Here is a 17192-nt window from a genome sequence, read left to right on the forward strand (position 1 = left end):
GTCAATTGTAGACGTGTATGTTGAACACAGTTTCTAATACAAGAGATCGGTCGAATATGCTCAATTTGTAATCATTTTGATCATTTGATCTTTCTATATATATATATATATATATATATATATATATATATATATATATATATATATATATATATATATATATATATATATATATATATATATATATATATATATATATATATTGTAACAACCTAGTTTTGGGCCTAGTAGGTAATGACCTATTTACCCTTCTAGGTTATTATAGTGATTTTAATAATTATGTGTTTTTATAATTATTGTGTATGGGATAATGTGCGTTTTGTGACAAGGGTCACAGAACATATTTTCTTTTGCGAATCGGACTTAAAATGAATAAGTTATTAAAGATTTTGGGTTTCAGATAACTAATAAATACCCGTGTGTAGTGGGATGTGGGTTTTAAACCCTTTTAATGTATCTGTATCTCATTCATTTGAGAAGTTTCTTCCCAAATACACTTCTCGCTCCTTCATTTCTTCCCCAACTTTAACCCTAATTTTGTAAAGTGAGATTGAGCTTAAATCAGTCACATAATCTTGTTCCTTGTGTTCTCCTGATCATTTTAAGGTAAACATGACTGATTTCATGATCGAAATCAGTTGCAAATTGAGTTTTTGTGTGGTTTTGATAAAAAGTGTATTTGTGAATCAAAAGTAGAGATTTAATGTTGTTTTGAGTGTCAAATTGATGGATTTATAGCTCAAACATAGTAGTGAATGATATACGGTCATTTTTAGTGTCAAAAACAAGTTTGGGAACAAGAATTGAGTGATTGAGTGAAAAAACCCGTAGGTAACCTACTGTTGTTGCGGAAGAACACAACCGTACGGTTGCAGTTTGCAACCGCACGGATACATGATGCAACCTTACGGGTGCATGTGCAACCGTACAGATGCAGTGGTGTTGTGCAACCGGACCATTAACCTGCAACCGCAATGGTATCATGTGCAACCGCATGGATACATGGTGTAACTGTACGGATGCACGTGCAACCGTACAGATGTATATCCAAACATGAATTGTTGTTTAAATGACTGTTTTCTAGTCGTTATGCTGTCCATTTATAAACTAAGGACTATGATACCATGACTGACTTGAGTATGTATTGATTCTCAGGTGATAAACGGAAAGGTGAAGACTCAGTGATATATGACAACTGAGTACTTGTGCTTCCAGGTGAGTGGGATTATCTTTATGGATGTGATTATACAGTGACAAGTATAGTGATAAGTGCCATTTTTATGATTAAACTGTGTAATGAGTCTGTGACCAGTGCAGTGACTATATGTGATTATGTGCGCACCCAGTGCTAACGTCGATGGTGTTTTTCCGACGTAAGAGGTCAACTCTATTTACCATGGTGTCGGGTAATAGTGTTGGGTCCGTGATTACTAATTGGTGGTATAGTGTGAATGACGAGTGCGTCATGTCTGGAAGAATATACCAGTGATTCAGTAATAAGGGCCATCAGTATATTCTAGCTTGATCAGCTATGAGTTGTCGGTCCTCTTGTGTATGACTTTAAGTGATTAGTGACCAGTGCCTTTAAGCTGTGCTTGATGCTTGTAGTGATGTCCACCTAGATATTGTCATACTTAGCGTTATGCTAATTCCCCCACAGTGTTTTGCCCTGCAAGTAGATATTAGCAGCTTTTGGTGAATTTTGCAAGGCAAGCGAAGATGTTTGACACTCTATTACTCTGATGTTTTGTAATAAGCAATATATACAAATGGTTTGTATTAATAACGTAACACCTGTGATTTTGTGTAATCATATAATTATGTAATTAATATATGATGTGTAAATTATAAAGTCTTTCGCTGTGAGTATAAAAAAAGGTAAAAGTACGGTGTTATATATATATATATATATATTTATATATAATGAAGGGATCAGGGCCGGCCCTAAGAGGGTGCAAGGTGAGCAACTGCTCAGGGCACATGATTTTTAGGGGCCCAAAATCAGAGAAACTGATTTTAAGAGTTGAGGTTTGCATTTGAAGAAGAAAGTTGCAGTTTTGTGACTTTGCGTTTGTATCAGTATGAGGAAGACAAAATGTTTTGAGTATCCCCTTAATTACCCTATCTTATTGTATTGTACTATATATAGTTGGGGTCCTTCAAGTTTGTTAATTAAACAATCTAGACCCCTATTTCTTTGTAAGTAAAGCAACGTATAGTCATAGTCAAGTGTTGTCTTGGAATTACAAATATTATTTTTATATTGAAAAAATTATTATAGTTACATTTTTGTTAAACTAACCATTCTAACTGATCAAAATGGGTAATTTGGTTTGGAGTATTTTCCTTTCCATTAGTATATGTTAGAAAACCAATCTCCTTAATAATATTACTCCGTGTTATTAACTCATCATGATCACGTTCTGCATATTATTAAGTCGTTATAAACTAATAAGTTAGCAAAGTAAATTGATATGGAATATGTTATTTCTAATTAAAAAGTAATATTCTGTATTTTTATACTAGTATCTTGATTGACATGAAACGTTTTAATTTAAGCTCATAAAAACAAGGATTTTTCTATTATTAGTCCTTAGGGTCATACTTAAGGAAAAATTTCAAACTTTGATGATTGTATATTTTACGTAGTGGAGTAGTTATTTGATGTGATTTTTAGTTATGTACAAAAAAAATTCATGTCTTGGTTTATTAATCATAGCTTTAAGGGCTTTGTTTAGATAAATCCTAAAAACAATCGGTTGACTTATTACAAAATGCATTAGGCATATTTTCTTATCTCGACGGGGGCATCAAAATCTTGTCTCGCTCAGGGCACCTAAAATCTAAGGACCGGCCCTGGAAGGGATCCAGAGATAATTAAGAGTGAGAGAGAACCCATAGAGCCCTCAGATTGAGTTCAATCTGCTCACAGATTGAGTTTAATTAATTAATTTTATTGGCATAATTTGAGTAGGCTCTATGGGTTCTCTACCACCCTTAGTTCTCTCTGAATCTCTTCATTATATATATATATATATATATATATATATATATATATATATATATATATATATATATATTGGTAGGATCAAAGGAGAAGTAACCAATCGGGGAAAGCTGAGGAAGAAATTTTTTCTTTTTCGTTTTTCGAAAAAACTTTGTTCTAAAACTTAATAAAAAAGATTGAATTTGGTTGTGTACTTTTAACAAATCCAATGGTTTTGTTATATTAATTTCAAATTGTATGCTTTAGTTTCGCATTTGTAATGCATAATTAAGTTTATGCAGGTTAAGTTCATGCTCGTAGGAAATTAATCTGACTTGGATTCCCAAAGTGATTTCTCTAGTGACGACCCAAAATAGTTTGCTGAAAAAGAAGGTTGATGAATGAGAAGGTTGATGAATGAGAAGGCTTCTTTTTCATTGAAACTTCTACCCTTGAGGCCATAAATGTAGAACCTACTTTCTTACGATTGTTGCAGAGATTTATAAAACAGTTAGTAGAGACATCATGTTTTGCAAATGAGGAAGCCGAGGGGGGAGTTCAACCCTTTTAAAAGGGCTGAACTTTATTGTTAAAAGGATCCTGCATCAAGAGGAAGCAAGATTGGTGGTTGCACATCTTCGTAAGACACATATATGTAGCAACGAGTTGTTAAATTATGCTTCTCAAACTAAGGTAAACATATGTACGAAATTGTGTATTTGTGGTCAATGTGGGTGCTAACTTATGCTTCTTAACCTAAGGTAAACATACATAAATCTCTCAAAAGGCTTTCTTCATCGATTTCTTCGGCCGATTATGTTCATCTCAATCCCAATCAATTTAGGATATACTAATTCTGACTGATCATCACCAGTTAATCCATAAGCATCGGTAGGTAATTCACTTCTGACAAATTTGTTAGTGTTCCCGTTTATCAATTTTTGATTTTTATTTAATTGAAATTATTTTTGGAACATTTATGTAATTGACTAATTGAATGAATTTTTCTAAAATATTACGGTGTAATTAATGAGAAGTTAACACGTGGCACGAATAAAGGGGAAGTTGACACGTGTCAGTTGTTAATAAGAAGATAGAATTTATATTACGTGCTTTATATAATGTATAGATAGAATAGATAAATACTTGTATTTTAACGAGGGTTGTCTTTACTTTGTTAAAATACATACAAAGGAAAGAAAAAAAAAAGTATCATTTTACTCCTAATGAATATTAATCAAATGACAACTCAAACAAGGTAAAACGATAGCAAAGGACAATTTGGCAACAACAAAAAAAAGTGTACGGAAGCCAGAGCTGTCTCCGAGACATGTGCGTGCAACCGAACATGGCCCCAAATTTTTAGGGGGCCCAAAATTTTAGAAATGTCTATATAATAAATAATTATTTATATAACGTGAAATAATATCATTGAGATAAATGTTTTAATTTGCAATTCGTTAGTTTCCAAATCATGAACTTAAAAATATTACTAATCATGAACTTAAAAATATTACTATGTATTGAAAGATTTAACGTTTTTGAGATCCATTTTTATTAATTGAACAGGGCCTTCAAAATCAACGGAACGGCCCTGATGGAAGCTACTCTTCACATTCTTTATCTTTTTAGTATAAGGATTAATATATTTGTTATCATATGGTTTACGAAAATTTTATTAGGATATTTCATATACTCATTTTGGAATATGTGATGTAAGAGCAGGGGTTTAAACATGTGATATAGTAACTTGAGCTGGACTCACCAGTGGCTCAAAATGAGCGAAGTTTAAATATTTTTTTTTGAAAGGCAAGCTTGCATCAGTCCGGACCTAAGCTAGTCATCATTTGCACACACACACGCGCTTTCGGGCAGGAAACCCGAACCACACTCTGAGAATCTGACCCTTAAACCGTCCCGAGGGGCAGGCGGGCCGGATCTTAGTCCTGGAGCGGGTCGGTAAAACCTTCCCTTTGGGCCACCTTCAAGGAATAATGTTTCAATTCCTAGAGCGGGTGACGAGGTTCGAACCCGAGACCTCTAGCCCTGCGAGTACACAAGTGTAACCGCGGTACCATTGAAGCAATGCTTCGTTGGTGAGCGAAGTTTAAATGAACCCAAACTCGAGCTTGAACATATGCCGAAGCTTAATTATTAATGACTTTGTTCATACATCATGCTCGAAAGTCTGCAAGTCTAAACGCGTCGTTCATTTATATACATTAATTATTAATTTTTTTTTTTGGAAGGCAATTTTGGCATCGAATCCTTTCATTTGCTACCCACGCACCCGTTAGGAGGAAACTCCTCGCATCCATCGCGCAAAACGTACCCGGAATGCTTTAGGTTAACTGTTTGGCCCGCACAAAGTGAATGATACCAGAGGCACAACTTTTGAGAATACCCCATTACCCCATCCCCCCCCCCCCCCCCCCGCGCCAAAGATTTGAACATGCACATATTTTTTCAAAGATATAGACTCATAACCAACTGAGTCTTTTTTACCATTCAACCAATAGTTCGGTAGTAAATTAATTATTAATATTATTTTTATAACAATATAATTATATAATAATTGCTATAACTATTATATATACAAAATAAAAGGTTGAACTCAAGTCGACCATGGTTCTATAATTTTGAACGAGTTGAGCTCGAACTTAATATATTATACTTGAAACGAACCAAATTTGAGCCGTTGTGAAATGTCCCGTTCTTATTGATTAAAAACGTTCCATATTAATTGATTTCGTTGCGAGGTTTTGACCTCTATATGAGACGTTTTTCAAAGACTGCATTCATTTTTAAAACAAACCATAACCTTTATTTCATAGATAAAGGTTTTAAAAAGCTTTACGTAGATTATTAAATAATGATAATCTAAAATATCCTGTTTACACACGACCATTACATAATGGTTTACAATACAAATATGTTACAACAAAATAAGTTTCTTGAATGCAGTTTTTACACAATATCATACAAGCATGGACTCCAAATCTCGTCCTTATTTAAGTATGCGACAGCGGAAGCTCTTAATAATCACCTGAGAATAAACATGCTTAAAACGTCAACAAAAATGTTGGTGAGTTATAGGTTTAACCTATATATATCAAATCATAATAATAGACCACAAGATTTCATATTTCAATACACATCCCATACATAGAGATAAAAATCATTCATATGGTAAACACCTGGTAACCGACATTAACAAGATGCATATTTAAGAATATCCCCATCATTCCGGGACACCCTTCGGATATGATATAAATTTCGAAGTACTAAAGCATCCGGTACTTTGGATGGGGTTTGTTAGGCCCAATAGATCTATCTTTAGGATTCGCGTCAATTAGGGTGTATGTTCCCTAATTCTTAGATTACCAGACTTAATAAAAAGGGGCATATTCGATTTCGATAATTCAATCATAGAATGTAGTTTCACGTACTTGTGTCTATTTTGTAAATCATTTATAAAACCTGCATGTATTCTCATCCCAAAAATATTAGATTTTAAAAGTGGGACTATAACTCACTTTCACAGATTTTTACTTCGTCGGGAAGTAAGACTTGGCCACTGGTTGATTCACGAACCTATAACAATATATACATATATATCAAAGTATGTTCAAAATATATTTACAACACTTTTAATATATTTTGATGTTTTAAGTTTATTAAGTCAGCTGTCCTTGTTAGTAACCTACAACTAGTTGTCCACAGTTAGATGTACAGAAATAAATCGATAAATATTATCTTGAATCAATCCACGACCCAGTGTATACGTATCTCAGTATTGATCACAACTCAAACTATATATATTTTGGAATCAACCTCAACCCTGTATAGCTAACTCCAACATTCACATATAGAGTGTCTATGGTTGTTCCGAAATATATATAGATGTGTCGACATGATAGGTCGAAACATTGTATACGTGTCTATGGTATCTCAAGATTACATAATATACAATACAAGTTGATTAAGTTATGGTTGGAATAGATTTGTTACCAATTTTCACGTAGCTAAAATGAGAAAAATTATCCAATCTTGTTTTACCCATAACTTCTTCATTTTAAATCCGTTTTGAGTGAATCAAATTGCTATGGTTTCATATTGAACTCTATTTTATGAATCTAAACAGAAAAAGTATAGGTTTATAGTCGGAAAAATAAGTTACAAGTCATTTTTGTAAAGGTAGTCATTTCAGTCGAAAGAACGACGTCTAGATGACCATTTTAGAAAACATACTTCCACTTTGAGTTTAACCATAATTTTTGGATATAGTTTCATGTTCATAATAAAAATCATTTTCTCCGAATAACAACTTTTAAATCAAAGTTTATCATAGTTTTTAATTAACTAACCCAAAACAGCCCGCGGTGTTACTACGACGGCGTAAATCCGGTTTTACGATGTTTTTCGTGTTTCCAGGTTTTAAATCATTAAGTTAGCATATCATATAGATATAGAACATGTGTTTAGTTGATTTTAAAAGTCAAGTTAGAAGGATTAACTTTTGTTTGCGAACAAGTTTAGAATTAACTAAACTATGTTCTAGTGATTACAAGTTTAAAACTTCGAATAAGATAGCTTTATATGTATGAATCGAATGATGTTATGAACATCATTACTACCTTAAGTTCCTTGGATAAACCTACTGGAAAAGAGAAAAATGGATCTAGCTTCAACGGATCCTTGGATGTCTCGAAGTTCTTGAAGCAGAATCATGACACGAAAACAAGTTCAAGTAAGATCATCACTTGAAATAAGATTGTTATAGTTATAGAAATTGAACCAAAGTTTGAATATGATTATTACCTTGTATTAGAATGATAACCTACTGTAAGAAACAAAGGTTTCTTAATCTTGGATGATTACTTGGAATGGATTTAGAAAACTTGGAAGTAAACTTGCAATCTTGGAAGTATTCTTGATTTTATGAAACTAGAACTTTTGGAATTTATGAAGAACACTTAGAACTTGAAGATAGAACTTGAGAGAGATCAATTAGATGAAGAAAATTGAAGAATTAAAGTGTTTGTAGGTGTTTTTGGTCGTTGGTGTATGGATTAGATATAAAGGATATGTAATTTTGTTTTCATGTAAATAAGTCATGAATGATTACTCATATTTTTGTAATTTTATGAGATATTTTATGCTAGTTGCCAAATGATGGTTCTCACATGTGTTAAGTGACTTACATGGGCTGCTAAGAGCTGATCATTGGAGTGTGTATACCAATAGTACATACATCTAAAAGCTGTGTATTGTATGAGTACGAATACGGGTGCATACGAGTATAATTGTTGATGAAACTGAACGAGGATGTAATTGTAAGCATTTTTGTTAAGTAGAAGTATTTTGATAAGTGTCTTGAAGTCTTTCAAAAGTGTATGAATACATATTAAAACACTACATGTATATACATTTTAACTAAGTCGTTAAGTCATCGTTAGTCGTTACATGTAAATGTTGTTTTGAAACCTTTAGGTTAACGATCTTGTTGAATGTTGTTAACCCATTATTTATTATAACAAATGAGATGTTAAATTGTTATATTATCATGATATTATGATATATAATATATAATATATCTTAGTATGATATATATACAGTTAAATGTCGTTACAACGATAATCGTTACATATATGTCTCGTTTCGAAATCATTAAGTTAGTAGTCTTATTTTTACATATGTATTTCATTGTTAATACACTTAATAATATATTTACTTATCATTTAACATAACTAACCAAGTGTATCAATATCTTAATATGATTCATATGTACCTAGTAAGACGTTGTTAATCGTTATATATATCGTTTTCGAGTTTCTTAAATTAATAGTCTCATTTTTATGTATATAACTCATTGTTAAAATACCTAATGAGATACATACTTATAATAAAATCATGTTAAATATATATATAACCACATATATGTCATCGTATAGTTTTTACAAGTTTTAACGTTCGTGAATCACCGGTCAACTTGAGTGGTCAATTGTCTATATGAAACATATTTCAATTAATCAAGTCTTAACAAGTTTGATTGCTTAACATGTTGGAAACATTTAATCATGTAAATATCAATCTCAATTAATATATATAAACATGGAAAAGTTCGGGTCACTACAGTACCTACCCGTTAAATAAATTTCGTCCCGAAATTTTAAGCTGTTGAAGGTGTTGACGAATCTTCTGGAAATAGATGCGGGTATTTCTTCTTCATCTGATCTTCACGCTCCCAGGTGAACTCGGGTCCTCTACGAGCATTCCATCGAACCTTAACAATTGGTATCTTGTTTTGCTTAAGTCTTTTAACCTCATGATCCTTTATTTCGACGGGTTCTTCGATGAATTGAAGTTTTTCGTTGATTTGGATTTCATCTAACGGAATAGTGAGATCTTCTTTAGAAAAACATTTCTTCAAATTTGAGACGTGGAAAGTGTTATGTACAGCCGCGAGTTGTTGAGGTAACTCAAGTCGGTAAGCTACTGGTCCGACACGATCAATAATCTTGAATGGTCCAATATACCTTGGATTTAATTTCCCTCGTTTACCAAATCGAACAACGCCTTTCCAAGGTGCAACTTTAAGCATGACCATCTCTCCAATTTCAAATTCTATATCTTTTCTTTTAATGTCAGCGTAGCTCTTTTGTCGACTTTGGGCGGTTTTCAACCGTTGTTGAATTTGGATGATCTTCTCGGTAGTTTCTTGTATAATCTCCGGACCCGTAATCTGTCTATCCCCCACTTCACTCCAACAAATCGGAGACCTGCACTTTCTACCATAAAGTGCTTCAAACGGCGCCATCTCAATGCTTGAATGGTAGCTGTTGTTGTAGGAAAATTCTGCTAACGGTAGATGTCGATCCCAACTGTTTCCGAAATCAATAACACATGCTCGTAGCATGTCTTCAAGCGTTTGTATCGTCCTTTCGCTCTGCCCATTAGTTTGTGGATGATAGGTAGTACTCATGTCTAGACGAGTTCCTAATGCTTGCTGTAATGTCTGCTAGAATCTTGAAATAAATCTGCCATCCCTATCAAAGATAATAGAGATTGGTATTCCATGTCTGGAGACGACTTCCTTCAAATACAGTCGTGCTAACTTCTCCATCTTGTCATCTTCTCTTATTGGCAGGAAGTATGCTGATTTGGTGAGACGATCAACTATTACCCAAATAGTATCAAAACCACTTGCAGTCCTTGGCAATTTAGTGATGAAATCCATGGTAATGTTTTCCCATTTCCATTCCGGGATTTCGGGTTGTTGAAGTAGACCTGATGGTTTCTGATGCTCAGCTTTGACCTTAGAACACGTCAAACATTCTCCTACGTATTTAGCAACATCGGCTTTCATACCCGGCCACTAAAAATGTTTCTTGAGATCCTTGTACATCTTCCCCGTTCCAGGATGTATTGAGTATCTGGTTTTATGAGCTTCTCTAAGTACCATTTCTCTCATATCTCCAAATTTTGGTACCCAAATCCTTTCAGCCCTATACCGGGTTCCGTCTTCCCGAATATTAAGATGCTTCTCCGATCCTTTGGGTATTTCATCCTTTAAATTTCCCTCTTTTAAAACTACTTGTTGCGCCTCCTTTATTTGAGTAGTAAGGTTATTATGAATCATTATATTCATAGATTTTACTCGAATGGGTTCTCTGTCCTTCCTGCTCAAGGCATCGGCTACCACATTTTCCTTCCTCGGGTGGTAACGAATCTCAAAGTCGTAATCATTCAACAATTCAATCCACCTACGCTGCCTCATATTCAGTTGTTTCTGATTAAATATGTGTTGAAGACTTTTGTGGTCGGTATATATAATACTTTTGACCCCATATAAGTAGTGCCTCCAAGTCTTTAATGCAAAAACAACCGCGCCTAATTCCAAATCATGCGTCGTGTAACTTTGCTCGTGAATCTTCAATTGTCTAGACGCATAAGCAATCACCTTCGTTCGTTGCATTAATACACAACCGAGACCTTGCTTTGATGCGTCACAATAAATCACAAAATCATCATTCCCTTCAGGCAATGATAATATAGGTGCCGTAGTTAGCTTTTTCTTCAATAACTGAAACGCTTTCTCTTGTTCATCCTTCCATTCAAATTTCTTCCCTTATGCGTTAATGCAGTCAAGGGTTTTGCTATTCTGGAAAAGTCTTGGATGAACCTTCTGTAGTAACCAGCTAGTCCTAAAAACTGGCGTATGTGTTTCGGAGTTTTCGGGGTTTCCCACTTTTCAACAGTTTCTATCTTTGCTGGATCCACCTTAATACCTTCTTTGTTCACTATGTGACCGAGGAATTGAACTTCTTCCAACCAAAATGCACACTTTGAAAACTTAGCGTACAATTCTTCCTTCCTCAATACTTCTAACACCTTTCTCAAATGTTCACCGTGTTCTTGGTCATTCTTTGAGTAAATAAGTATGTCATCAATGAAAACAATGACAAACTTGTCAAGGTATGGTCCACACACTCGGTTCACAGGGTCCATGAACACAGCTGGTGCATTAGTTAAACCAAACGGCATGACCATAAACTCGTAATGACCGTAACGTGTTCTGAAAGCAGTCTTTGGAATATCATCTTCTTTCACCCGCATTTGATGATACCCGGAACGTAAGTCAATCTTTGAATAAACAGACGAGCCTTGTAGTTGATCAAATAAGTCGTCGATTCTCGGTAGTGGGTAGCGGTTCTTGATGGTAAGTTTGTTCAACTCTCGGTAGTCGATACACAACCTGAATGTACCATCTTTCTTCTTGACAAACAAAACAGGAGCTCCCCACGGTGATGTGCTTGGTCGAATGAAACCACGCTCTAAAAGTTCTTGTAATTGGCTTTGCAGTTCTTTCATCTCACTGGGTGCGAGTCTGTAAGGAGCACGAGCTATTGGTGCAGCTCATGGTACAAGATCTATTTGAAATTCAACGGATCGATGTGGGGGTAATCCCGGTAATTCTTTCGGAAATACATCGGGAAATTCTTTTGCGACGGGAACATCATTGATGCTCTTTTCTTCAGTTTGTACTTTCTCGACGTGTGCTAGAACAGCATAGCAACCTTTTCTTATTAGTTTTTGTGCCTTCAAATTACTAATAAGATGTAGCTTCGTGTTGCCCTTTTCTCCGTACACCATTAAGGGTTTTCCTTTTTCTCGTATAATGCGAATTGCATTTTTGTAACAAACAATCTCTGCTTTTACTTCTTTCAACCAGTCCATACCGATTATCACATCAAAACTCCCTAACTCTACTGGTATCAAGTCAATCTTAAATGTTTCGCTAATCAGTTTAATTTCTCGATTCCGACATATATTATCTGCTGAAATTAATTTACCATTTGCTAATTCGAGTAAAAATTTACTATCCAAAGGCGTCAATGGACAACTTAATTTAGCACAAAAATCTCTACTCATATAGCTTCTATCCGCACCCGAATCAAATAAAACGTAAGCAGATTTATTGTCAATAAGAAACGTACCCGTAACAAGCTCCGGGTCTTTCTGTGCCTCTGCCGCATTAATATTGAAAACTCTTCCACGGCCTTGTCCATTCGTGTTCTCCTGGTTCGGGAAATTTCTAATAATGTGGCCTGGTTTTCCACATTTATAACAAACTACATTGGCATAACTTGCTCCGACACTACTTGCTCCGCCATTACTCGTTCCGACACCATTTGTTCCTTTCGTTCTATTAACCCCTGGTCCGTAGACCTCACACTTCGCCGAGCTATGACCATTTCTTTTACACTTGTTGCAAAATTTGGTGCAGAACCCCGAGTGATACTTTTCACACCTTTGGCATAGCTGCTTCTGATTGTTGTTGTTGTTGCGGTTATTATTGTTATTGGGATGATTGTTGTAGTTGCTGTTGTTGTTGTTGTTGTTGTTGTTGTTGTTGGGCCGTTTGTTGTAGTTACGATTGATGTTGCGATTGTTGGGATAATTGTTGCGATTATTGTTGTTGTTGTATTGGTGATTCTTATCACCGTTTTCCTCCCACTTTCTTTTAACTTGCTTCACATTGGCCTCTTCAGCAGTCTGTTCTTTAATTCTTTCTTCAATCTGGTTCACTAGTTTGTGAGCCATTCTACATGCCTGTTGTATGGAGGCGGGCTCGTGTGAACTTATATCTTCTTGGATTCTTTCCGGTAATCCTTTTACAAACGCGTCGATCTTCTCTTCCTCATCTTCGAACGCTCCCGGACACAATAGGCACAATTCTGTGAATCGTCTTTCGTACGTGGTAATATCAAATCCTTGGGTTCGTAACCCTCTAAGTTCTGTCTTGAGCTTATTGACCTCGGTTCTGGGACGGTACTTCTCGTTCATCAAGTGCTTGAATGCTGACCACGGTAGTGCGTACGCATCGTCTTGTCCCACTTGCTCTAGATAGGTATTCCACCATGTTAACGCAGAACCTATGAAGGTATAGGTAGCGTACTTCACTTTGTCCTCTTCAGTACACTTACTTATGGCAAACACCGATTCGACCTTCTCGGTCCACCGTTTCAATCCGATCGGTCCTTCGGTTCCATCAAATTCCAAAGGTTTGCAGGCAGTGAATTCTTTGTAGGTGCATCCTACACGATTTCCTGTACTGCTAGATCCAAGGTTATTGTTGGTATGTAGCGTAGCCTGTACTGCGGCTATGTTTGAAGCTAGAAAAGTACGGAATTCCTCTTCATTCATATTAACGGTGTGTCGAGTAGTCGGTGCCATTTCCTTCAAAATAGTCAAATTGAACAAGTTAATCATACAGAATATTAAGAGTAGTTAATAGTATTTCGTAGCATAATATGAACTCATTTATAAAAGCTTTTTCTTCATATTAGCGTTTTATAAGTTTAAATTCGGGTAGTAGCTACCCGTTAAGTTCATACTTAGTAGCTAATATACAATTCAACTACTACAATTCTATATGAAAAACTGATTATAATAATATTTCGCGTTCAAACTTTTACACAATATTTTACAAACTTACAATACCGCTTATTTTACATATAGCATGAAATATAGCACACAATAAATTTGATACAAGATGGTTGTGAAGATAATTCTAGCTAGTACACAAGTCGTTCAGCAAAGGCAATAAAGACACGTAATTCATACGTCCAGAAACAAGTCATGCATTCTGGTTTTACTAGGATTACTTCCCATCCTTGGTCTTGTGGAACATAACCGTTATGGCCGTTGATAAGACAGCGTGTTGTAACGTCGTCAAAGGGACGAGGGTTACGTAATGTCCAACAGTCCCGTAACAATCTAAAAACCTCATTTCTTACCCCAATTACCGACTCCGTCACTTGTGGAAACGTTTTGTTTAATAGTTGTAGCCCGATGTTCTTGTTCTCACTTTGGTGAGAAGTGAACATTACTAATCCGTAAGCATAACATGCTTCTTTATGTTGCATGTTAGCCGCTTTTTCTAAATCACGAAGTCCAATATTCGGATATATTGAGTCAAAATAATTTCTTAACCCGTTGCGTAAAATAGCATTTGGGTTCCCTGCAATATATGCGTCAAAGTAAACACATCGTAACTTATGGGTTTCCCAATGTGATATCCCCCATCTTTCAAACGAAAGTCTCTTATAAACCAAGACATTCTTGGAACGTTCTTCGAATGTCTTACAAACTGATCTCGCCTTAAATAGTTGTGCCGAGGAATTCTGACCGACTCTAGACAAGATTTCATCAATCATGTCTCCGGGTAGGTCTCTTAAAATATTGGGTTGTCTATCCATTTTGTGTTTTTAAACTGTAAAATAGACAAGAGTTAGATTCATAAAAAAATACTTATTAATACAAGCAATTTTTACATATATCATAAAGCATAAGCACACTATATTACATATATTACACCACACGAATACAACTATCTTATTCCGACTCGCTCGTTTCTTCTTCTTCGGTTTTGGTTCGTTTTGCCAAGTTTCTAGGGATATATGATGTTCCCCTAATACGAGCCGTCGTTGTCCACATTGGTTTAGAAAAACCTGGTGGTTTAGAGGTTCCCGGGTCATTGTTACAACTTAAGGACTTCGGGGGTCGACGATACATATAAAGTTCATCGGGGTTGGAATTAGATTTCTTTATATTTATGCCCTTTCCCTTATTATTTTCTTTTGCCTTTTTAAATTCAGTTGGGGTAATTTCTATAACATCATCGGAATTCTCGTCGGAATCCGATTCATCGAAGAATTGGTAATCCTCCCAATATTTTGCTTCCTTGGCGGAAACACCATTGACCATAATTAAACTTGGTCGGTTGGTTGAGGATTCTCTTTTACTTAACCGTTTTATTATTTCCCCCACCGGTTTTATTTCTTCTTCCGGTTCCGATTCTTCTTTCGGTTCCGATTCTTCTTCCGGTTCCGACTCTTCTTCCGGTTCCTCTTCGGGAACTTGTGAATCAGTCCACGAATCATTCCAATTTACATTTGACTCTTCATTATTATTAGGTGAGTCAATGGGACTTGTTCTAGAGGTAGACATCTATCACATAATATCAAACGCGTTAATATATCACATAATATTCACATGTTAAAAATATATAGTTTCCAACAAAATTTGTTAAGCAATCATTTTTCAAGTAAACACGGTCGAAGTCCAGACTCACTAATGCATCCTAACAAACTCGATAAGACACACTAATACAAAATTCTGGTTCTCTAAGACCAACGCTCGGATACCAACTGAAATGTCCCGTTCTTATTGATTAAAAACGTTCCATATTAATTGATTTCGTTGCGAGGTTTTGACCTCTATATGAGACGTTTTTCAAAGACTGCATTCATTTTTAAAACAAACCATAACCTTTATTTCATAGATAAAGGTTTTAAAAAGCTTTACGTAGATTATTAAATAATGATAATCTAAAATATCCTGTTTACACACGACCATTACATAATGGTTTACAATACAAATATGTTACAACAAAATAAGTTTCTTGAATGCAGTTTTTACACAATATCATACAAGCATGGACTCCAAATCTCGTCCTTATTTAAGTATGTGATAGCGGAAGCTCTTAATAATCACCTGAGAATAAACATGCTTAAAACGTCAACAAAAATGTTGGTGAGTTATAGGTTTAACCTATATATATCAAATCATAATAATAGACCACAAGATTTCATATTTCAATACACATCCCATACATAGAGATAAAAATCATTCATATGGTGAACACCTGGTAACCGACATTAACAAGATGCATATTTAAGAATATCCCCATCATTCCGGGACACCCTTCGGATATGATATAAATTTCGAAGTACTAAAGCATCCGGTACTTTGGATGGGGTTTGTTAGGCCCAATAGATCTATCTTTAGGATTCGCGTCAATTAGGGTGTCTGTTCCCTAATTCTTAGATTACCAGACTTAATAAAAAGGGGCATATTCGATTTCGATAATTCAACCATAGAATGTAGTTTCACGTACTTGTGTCTATTTTGTAAATCATTTATAAAACCTGCATGTATTCTCATTCCAAAAATATTAGATTTTAAAAGTGGGACTATAACTCACTTTCACAGATTTTTACTTCGTCGGGAAGTAAGACTTGGCCACTGGTTGATTCACGAACCTATAACAATATATACATATATATCAAAGTATGTTCAAAATATATTTACAACACTTTTAATATATTTTGATGTTTTAAGTTTATTAAGTCAGCTGTCCTTGTTAGTAACCTACAACTAGTTGTCCACAGTTAGATGTACAGAAATAAATCGATAAATATTATCTTGAATCAATCCACGACCCAGTGTATACGTATCTCAGTATTGATCACAACTCAAACTATATATATTTTGGAATCAACCTCAACCCTGTATAGCTAACTCCAACATTCACATATAGAGTGTCTATGGTTGTTCCGAAATATATATAGATGTGTCGACATGATAGATCGAAACATTGTATACGTGTCTATGGTATCTCAAGATTACATAATATACAATACAAGTTGATTAAGTTATGGTTGGAATAGATTTGTTACCAATTTTCACGTAGCTAAAATGAGAAAAATTATCCAATCTTGTTTTACCCATAACTTATTCATTTTAAATCCGTTTTGAGTGAATCAAATTGCTATGGTTTCATATTGAACTCTATTTTATGAATCTAAACAGAAAAAGTATAGGTTTATAGTCGGAAAAATAAGTTACAAGTCGTTTT

This window comes from Rutidosis leptorrhynchoides, chromosome 11, assembly GCF_046630445.1.
Source record: "Rutidosis leptorrhynchoides isolate AG116_Rl617_1_P2 chromosome 11, CSIRO_AGI_Rlap_v1, whole genome shotgun sequence".
NCBI lineage: Eukaryota > Viridiplantae > Streptophyta > Magnoliopsida > Asterales > Asteraceae > Rutidosis > Rutidosis leptorrhynchoides.